The following is a 9,929-nucleotide window of genomic DNA, read 5'->3' as shown; positions in this document are numbered from 1 at the left end:
GGAAGGTTGACACTACATTGTTTTTAAAGCATAAAGATAAAGATTTATTAGTAGTTCAAATTTATGTTAATGATATAATATTTGGTTCTACTAATGATATTCTTTACCAAGAATTTTCTAAGCTAATGCAAAGTGAATTCGAAATGAGCATGATGGGGGAGCTCTCATTTTTCTTGGGACTCCAAATCAAGAAAAGAAAAGATGTCATCTTCATCAATCAAGCTAAGTACGTCAAAGATATGCTCAAGAAGTTTGGACTGGAAAATGGCAAACCTCATGACACTCCAATGAGCTCTTCAACAAAGCTTGACTTAGATGAAGGAGGTAAATGTGTAGATGTTAAATTATATAGGTCAATGATTGGATCTTTACTTTATCTAACTGTAAGTAGACCAAACATTATGTTTAGTGTTTGCTTATGTGTTAGATTTCAATCATGCCCTAAGGAAGCACATTTACTAGCTGTTAAGAGAATCTTTAGATACCTTAAGGACACTCCTAGTTTAGGACTTTGGTATCCTAGATACTCTAGCTTTAGCTTGCATGCTTTTTATGATGCGGATTATGGAGGATGCAAATTAGATAGGAAAAGCACCTCCGGTACTTTCAAATTCCTTGGAAATATGTTGATTTCTTGTTTTCAAAGAAATAAAATTGTGTTGCATTATCTACCACTGAAGCAGAATACATTTCAGTCGGTAGTTGTTGTGCATAAGTTTTATGGATGAAACAACAACTTTTTGATTATGGAATTGAAGTAGGTACCATTCCTATCAAGTGTGACAATACTAGTGCTATTTGTCTAACTAAAAATCCGATCCAACACTCTAGAACTAAGCATATTGAAATTAGACATCACTTCATTAGAGACCATGTCGCTAAGGAATATGTAGTTCTAGAATTTGTTGATACTTTGCACCAATTAGCGGATATCTTTACAAAACTTTAGACAAGGAAAGATTTTGGACACTTAGAAGAGAATTAGGATTAACCAACCTATCTTCACTTAGTGTTTAAAATAATTTTAGCACTTTTAATAATAAATGAATAAATGCTTTAATAGTAATTTTTGATTGCATTCATTGCTATTAGTTAGGGGGAGTTTATGTTTCTTGATGAAAATTAATTTTATGTTCAAATGTTGTTTAAATATTAATTTGATTGATTGAACATGATTAATTTTCAATATATGAGTTTCCAATACCACTAGCTAATTAATTTAGCATCTTAAGTGTTTAAAACGGATTTTTGACATTTTTGTGCTTCATGCACCGATACACTTAACAGTGCATCGATGCATCCCTTTGAATGTGCATCGATTCATCATGTTGATGCACCGATGCATGCCTTGAATGTGCATCGATGCATCCATCGGGTTTTTGGATAAAAACCCTATTTCTTCCTTATTTTCTCAAAAACACTTTTATACTCTCTCTTAGCCGTATGCCTCATCTTCCTCTCCTACTCTCAAAATTGCTCCAAATCCTTGGTTTTTGATCAGAATCTTCGAGCCTTTCAACTCTTAATCCTGCTTCATTAATTCATGCAAAACATCAATACATCTCTCTCAATCCGAAATTTCAAGGTAAACTTTTCTAAAAACTCTATTTTATCAATTTTTGATCTTAGGGCTAGTCTTGATTAGTTCTAAGATGAACATTATATCGGGCATTGATTATATGATGATTCTAAACTAGATTTTACAACAAATTTCATCTAAAACACACAGTTTTTCAAAATTTTCTTTGAAATTCGAAATTAAAAAAAAATTATTTTCGAAAATCATTGATGTTTTTGACTTCATTATATTGTTTTTATGAAAACTATATGTATTGTAATATTTCCAATGATATTTTCAAATAGTTTTCAAAACTTTGCCCTTTAGGATTGTTTTAGAGAACCTTGATTATTGCAGACTCAATTGAGTTTTGAGATTGATTATTGTGAATACATGTGTTTCAATTTGTAGGTTATATTCTATTTTTTGATTCCTAAACAATGTCAAACCCTAAACACCCTAGGACTTCATCGAGTTGTTCTCGTTCAAACCAAACTCCAAATCCCATTCCTCCTCCTCCTAATAGTCTATTAGGATCTTGTTTTAACATGCCTGAGCGTCGAAAAGACAAATTGTACTCTAGGTACATAAATTCTTTCTAATCTTATAGAATTTGGGGAGAACGTATTCCATCTCTTCAAGCCATGATAGACTTTAAATTTGAATACCTCCCAATTCTTAGAACATGGAAGTTTGATAAACTGTTTTCTCTTAGACATGTCATCTTTCATCAATTAATCCGCATTTTCTATTCTAATGCGGTCTGTATTCAAAACGAAACTCAATGTGGAACTATAGGAATTAGATCCTACCTTCTAGGACAATATATTCTTGTTGATTCCACAACTATAGCTTCAAAATTTGGGTTAGATGACGATGGTTTATATGATGAAAAAGAAACTGTGGAATATCCATATCTCCCAAACGCTAGTGTTAGTACCCTTCGATCTCATCACGATCGTTTTCTTCACTTAATGATCTCGTGGTGCTTTCGACCATCCGCGGGTAGTACTCCACTCTTCGTGCTAGGGATTTATGGTAGATGTATTGTATTAAGAATAAGATCAAAATAAATCTTCCATAGATTATCTTTAGTGTGCTAGTCGATACCGTAAACATTATATGTCCAAACATGTTGAAACATTAGTTTATGGTTGTCTTCTTAGCAATCTCTTTATCAAAATCGGTCTGGATGTCTCTCTTGACAATCCTATTTCTCTCCAAAATCCAATCAATCTAACTTCCTTGAAGAAAGCGGATTGGAAACAAGACGAGGTAACCGATCAATGGGTTTTTAGACCCGGTAAGCAAACTCTGGGAGCTAGTTCCTCATGAGCTGCTCCTAGCTCCTCTCATGCTCCTCCTCCTCCTCCGGCTCCAGCTGATGACGATGATCCTGAATTTCAACAGCTTATGCAAGACATCGATGATCATGTACCCGATGACGAGCCTGCACCGGAACCAGCTCCACAAGAGGATCAAATGCCTCTATATTTTCGATCATTCTTGGAGACATTTGATCTACGGTATGCTTCCATCAAATCACACTTGACTGCTACTTATGAAGCAGTAAATCAATGCTTAGACACTTTGGAAGCTCGACAGATGGAGTTTCAAAGGGAGATGCTTGCTCGCATGGATGCTCTCTCTTGAGATGCAAGCCCGATTTCCTCCACCGCTTCCCGATCCTTCTATGGACGAGTAGATCTTATTTTGGTTTTGGATCTTCTTTGAACTTTTATTGTTAAAAAATTTTGAATACTTTAGGGGATTATTGTTTGGATTGTTTGAATTTGTTTGGAGATATGATTTGGATGGATTTTAGACTTAATATATATTGGTTTGGTTTGGATTTTCATTTTTGAACTTAATGTTTATTAAGTTTGCATCATATTAGTTATGACCAATTATCCATTTATGATTATGAATATTGATTATGAAACTAATGGCTAACCTCTATTTTGATCTTTGATCTTAGTAGCTTAAGTTATATTTAATTAATATAATTAATCAATTGGCTATGTTTTTTAAAGCCTTCTTTCACTTTTTTTTGAGTCTTTTTGATTTAACAAAAAGGAGGAGAAATGTTAAGTGTTGAAATATTTTTAAAGGGAAAGTGTTATAGTAGGGGGAGTAAAATTTCAAACTTGATTTTTCAAAAAAAAGTTTTTCAAAGAAAATCTTAAAATTACTCAAGTGTTTTGTTATATAAAAAAAGGGGAGATTGTTGAAAACATTTTTGATGTTTCGATATAACAAATTAAGTTAAATGAATTTTAAGATCTTACAAATGATTTTCTAAGTATACTCGATTGAATTAATCGAATATCAAATTATTACTCCAAGTTTTTCAAGATCAAATTCAAACCTTATGTCGCGGTCGTCTTTCGGTTGGGCCCCAGAATTGGGCTTCGACTTGGATTAAACGAATTGGATTAGGAGTCGCCACCGATCATTTATTTTAAGGCAAATGGGTTGATCAGATACCTTATTTCTTACCTGATATGCGTCTTACCAGAAGATGTATCGGATTCGGGGGTCAGTTACAGTCAAGGAATGGTTAGCACCCTTGTACTGCCCTTTCGGTACTACATAATTTCCAGTTATCTTTAATTAAAAAAATTGTAATTTTAAATTAAAATGTAAAAATTGATCCGAATTACTTACCTCTGACGGATTAAGAAATGTACCCTTACGATGTTACGAAAAGCGTTAGTAGAAAAATGTCATAAAATAAATAAAATAAGGAAAAAACATAAAATGATAATGACAATGCAAGATAAATAAAAAAATAAAAAACAGATAAAAGATGGATAAAATTAATATACCTATACATGAAAGTTAATATATATTAATGTAAAAGAAACTGAGAATGAAGAATAAAAAATATGATATATAAAATATATGTAAAATATAACCATAAAAATAAAAAATATATAATAATAAAATATATACAAATAATGATAATGAGAAAGACAAACGAATAATGAAACATAACATAGTAAAAAAAAGAGTATAATAGTAATAAATGGAAACCAGAAATTGAACAAGTATCGGAAAATAAAAAAAAAAGTAATTAAATATATATAAATATTTAAGATATATAAAAAATGATAAAAATGATAAATAGTATAGAATACTAAAATAAAAAGAAAAAAAGAGAAAAAATAATAACCAATAAAATATATAATTAAATGTAAAATAATATGGGACTAAAATATAAGAAAAACTAAATTTGGGGTCAAAATAAAGTTGATTAACATGAAAACATCGAATTCAGGGGAAAATCGAATCTTCAGAGAAGGAGGGACCAAATGGGGATTTTCCCTTTTTATTTAAGAAACACGCGGGTGGCGTGTGGGCGTGGGTTGGGTCACAGAGCGGAATTTGGGTTGAGTATAAAGCCCATTCTTCTAAAACACACTTTCATTCTTTCATTAGATCCAAAATGGATCAAAGCAAATATTATGGTTTTCTCTCAAGGCTTCATGGGTGTTCTTCATTTTCGAAGAACACCGACGTGATTTCTAGAACATGGCCGTGGCGCCGCCTCGACGGTCGTCGTTGACCGGCGCTGACCACCGGTCATCGGCGACGTTTTTTATTTTTAAAATTCTTTTTCCCTCATCTTTAAAAAAGTTTTTGCTAAAAACGATTCTCGAGGACTAGATCTAACGCGGAAGAGCTCGACCAAGCCCCTGTTTATCGGTCGATTTACTCTGTTTGGGGTTTTTCGAGTCAAAAACGCGAGCCAAACAACGAAAATGAGATCAAAAACAACATGCAAGCTGAAAAATCGAAGAAGGTACGGAAAATCTTCACCTCTATTTTTTTCGAAAATGTTACAAGTGCTTTGATCCATTGCGTAAGCGTATTTCCTTTCGGTATTTTGCCTTGTGTTTTTGTGTATAACCCTTGTGTAATCGTAGTGTAAAAACAATGTGTTTGTGTGTGTATTTCAAATGAAATGTCCACTGTAGAATCGTGTCTTCTCCCCTGATTTCCAGTGTTACATGTGTTATTTATAATAAAAAAATATACTATCTTTAGCTCCTTAGAGTCCTAATGAAACTAGACTTTTCGATCTGTTCATTGATGTGGTTGTTTGTTGTTGTCGAGGGAACCACCGGGAAAATCGGCGAGGCGTGAAGCGTGGAGTCTTCGGTTGGGTCGTGCGGCGCTGTTGAGACGAGTGAGAAATGGCTGGAAGCAACTAAGGGTCAAAAACCCTAGTTTCATCTTTGATCTGGGCCCTTGGATCACCCTTGGATCTGATGGCTGAAGTGAAGCTGCGCAAGTGGAAAAGGGGCTAGGGTTATGGAACCCTAGTTGGCTGGTTCAAGTCATGAACTCGATTTTGGGTCTTGAATCGGGTTGCGCTAGTTGGGCTCTTACTGGTGTAATGGGTCAGCTGGATTTATTTGCTTGTAATGGCTTTGGGCCATATGTAATATTGGACCTGTAAAATGCAATGAAATAATTAATAAATATAAACATATATATTATATAATATAATTTACACTGTAAATACATTATATAATATAATAACATGTTATGGACGAAATGACGTGTCTACAGCTACCCCTCTTTGCTCATTATCGTGTAACGAGAATAGAGCAAAGATTACAAGACACAAATTTTGGCCATATCGAATATCCTCTGTTGTAGTGTTGAAATCCGACATTAAAACTGGTTTGTTAATTTAAATCATAGAATGTCTCCCTCGTCGTGAGGTTGAGATGAATTAGAAACTTCTGAGCACGATATCTTTCGTTGTGAAGTTGAAATCGAACTCAAAGCTTTGGTGTTTCAAGAGAAACATGTTCAAAGGTTTTCTTTTTTTTTTGTTTCAAGAGAAACAATTTCAAAGGTTTTCTTTTTGTGTTCCAAGAGAAACGACTTCAAAGCTTTTCTTTTTCAAGAGAAATTGTCTTCAGGGAGAAAAAAATTTGTTTCAAGAGAAACATATTCAAAGGTTTTGTTTCAAGGGAATCTGTTTTCAAAGTTTATGTTTCAAGAGAAACTGTCTCAAGGGAGACAAAATTTGTTTCAAGGGAAACTATCTCAAGAGAGATAAAATTCATTTCAAATGTTTTCAATGTTTATGTTTCAAGAGAAACTGTCTCAAGGGAGAAAAAATTCATTACAAGTTGGGTCAATCTGTTTTAGAATCGTATATGGCCCCTCCGTCGTGAAGTTGAGCCTTGGAATTGGATATCCTTCATCGTGAAGTTGAAATCCAATATAAGTTGCGTTGTTTCAAGGCCAATATCCTTCGCTGTGAAGTTGAAATTGACTTTGAACCTGGGAAGTTTGTTGACAGACACTCCTCCTTTGATTTGGATATCCTTCATCGTGAAGTTGAAATCCAATCTAGAGATGGATGCTGCTTGTGTGCACGATTCCCTTCGTCGTGAAGTTGAAACCTCGGGTGGCCCCTTCGTCATGGAGTTGAGCCTGGTACTTGGATATCCTTCGTCGTGAATTTGAAATCCAAGTAAGTTGTATTGCTCCGAGTCCAATATCCTCCGCCGTGAAGTTGAAATTGGTTCTGGAACTGGGAAAATGCTTGTTGACAGTCAGCCGCCCCTTTACTGTGAAGTTGAGCTTGTGCTGTCTTGAGTCTAATATCTTTCACTATGAAGTTGAAATTGACTCTGAATGAAATTGAAAAGTTATTTGTTGATAATCAGCCGCCCCTTCGTCGTGAAGTTGAGCTTGTGTTGTCTTAAGTCTAATATCCTTCACTGTGAAGTTGAAATTGGCTCTGAAATTGGGAAGCCCCTTCGTCGTGAAGTTGAGCCCCGAATGGTATGATATCCTCCATCGTGGAGTTAAAATCGTGGATGTGTGGGTACGATATCCTCCGTCGTGGAGTTGAAATCGTGGATGGCCCCTTCATCGTGAAGTTGAGCCTTGACTTGAATATCCTTCATCGTGAAGCTGAAATGTACTGTATATTGCGGGTGGACACGATTCCCTTCGCCTTGAAGTTGAAACCGTGGATGAACCGTTTATTGTGAAGTTTGGCTTCGAGCTGGATATCCTTCGTCATGAAGTTGAAATCTACTCTTGAGAAAATTGTCTCATTTCGAGCTCAATATCCTTCGCTGTGAAGTTGAAATTGACTCTAGCATGAATCTGCAAAATTATGCACATATACGATGCTATGGGCGTGATGCTCTTATGTATGCCTATAATGTATATGCAAAATATGTTATTTTAGGGTTTGGATAGAAATCTCAATCCATGGTTGTCATGCTTAAATCCGATGTTCAAAATGTTGATCCGTGAAGGGAATAATTGCGTGAGCAGTCTTCATTCTCTTAGTTTGTCTTCATTTCCACTTGATTGTACTCTCGTAAACCTCAACTTCAGAAAATTATCAAAATTTGCCCCAAAAATTTGGCTTCTCCTACCCCAGTTTCAATCTTGAGCTTCGGAGAGATATTCGTCGATTTCTAAGACATGATTCCAGAGAACTCATCTTGTTTGAAAATGCTTTTTTTCTTCGAATTTTCAAAATTTTGAAAAATGTCAAATGGAGTTTTGAAAAATATTGCCTCCTTCTAGGTTTCACAATTGAAGCAAATCATAAAACCGAAGTTCATTGGATATCAAAAAATCAAATGCTCTTTTAATCTTTGATAGCTGCAAACCTTTGACAAATATCAAGATCGAAAAGTTGGTTTAGAGGTGGGTTATTAAGGTTTGTTTCATCGATTCGGTCATCGTGAATATCATGACATACCCTTTTTATTGATTTGACATTTTGATCTGAGGCGAACAAAATGACACAACTAGCATAATCAATGGCTAGACCTTTCAGAATACTTCTGTTTCAGTTCTCTGAAATCTTTCATTTGTTCAAGTTTTGTAAGCTCCTCTAACAAAGGTAGTGCAGAAATATCGATCTAAAAATGAGATTCTTGAGTGCTCATGTTAAGTTGACTATAACAGGTGTTCCTTAACTCCCTTAGTTCATTTTTACCGAAACACCTTATTTAAATTTGTCATTGTCTAGCTAGCTGGATCCATAAAGCTGGGGCGTTTTACCAATTGCTCTAGAGGGACCACTCAATATGTAAATACCTTTATCAGGTTAGTTGAATCTTATCCATAAAACCGGGCGTTTAACCAATTGCCTTAGAGGGACAGCTCAAGCTTTATTGTAAGTATAATCACCTTTATTAGGCTAGCTGAATATTATCCATAAAGCCGGGGCGTTTAACCAATTGCTTTAGAGGGACAACTCAAGCTTTATTGTATATAAATAATATTATAATGTGGGTGTACGGGTCCAATTTCTTAAGTTTGTTAAGAAGAACCTGTTATGGTCTAGGTGTTTTTGAAGGTCAGAAAATCTCATCGTTAGAGTTCAATTTCCAAGCAACTGACCTAAACTAGATTCACCTACTTGACCATTCTATCTGAGAAGATCATGATCATCATTGAACGTCTTAAACAAAAGTATAACCCAATTAGTTTTGCAATCTCATGTGCTAGTTGCCCCATTCTGTTCGCTCCTAACACATACCTGAATACCAAACCTTTGATGGTCTCTTCATGATAAGAGAAAACTAGTTTGGTCCCTGTAAGAGAAGAACATGTAGTCTGATGTATCTTTTAAATTAGGACCAAGGGGTCTTTGTTTTGCAGGGTTCAATCTCGTCATTTGTCAAAGATTTACAACCTCAATTATTAAAAAGCTTTTAATTCAGGTGATATTCAAGGAATTTCAAGTTGTAAATTTGGTTCAACATTCAACATAAATTCATTTAAATATCCAAAAAGTGTTAAAAATAAGTTCCAAATACGAGAAAATTCAAAACAATTTCAAACAAGATGTCACGAAATGGAATAAGGCCTCATTTGGGCGCCCCACTGGTTGAATTAGAGCTTTCATCTACGTTGGCTCCCCACTCCTCACTGGCTGGGGATCTTTTTGATGTACCCTCAGACACATCAATTTCTGCCTCCTCCGTGTCATTTTCCAGGGAAAATCCCACTTCTTCGTGATTTATCAGTATTTCCTTTCCTGGTTGCTGGATTGGGCCCAAATTTAGATCCAAAACGACCTCGGTGGTGATAGTTTTGGTTGGATCCCAAACACATATCGCAGCTGTGATTGGCGTAATATTCATCAAGCCTCCTGAGCTGCCTAGAATCCCCCTTGCTTTTAGGAAATCTGATATAGGTGTTGAAGCTACGTCTGTTCCCTTGATTCTTAAACCCATAGGCCAATCTCAGACTACATTCATGGAAGCTCCTTTACTTGGATTTCTTTTTCGATCCTCCTGCGCCTTAGGTTTTTCGTAGGAATCCTCTGTTGAAACAATTTGAGGTGCCTTTATGGCTACAACTTCCCTAT

The sequence above is a fragment of the Hibiscus syriacus genome, unplaced genomic scaffold, assembly GCF_006381635.1.
Source record: "Hibiscus syriacus cultivar Baekdansim isolate YM2019G1 unplaced genomic scaffold, ASM638163v2 tig00110299_pilon, whole genome shotgun sequence".
In the NCBI taxonomy this organism is placed as follows: domain Eukaryota; kingdom Viridiplantae; phylum Streptophyta; class Magnoliopsida; order Malvales; family Malvaceae; genus Hibiscus; species Hibiscus syriacus.
This window is presented reverse-complemented; position numbering follows the sequence as displayed.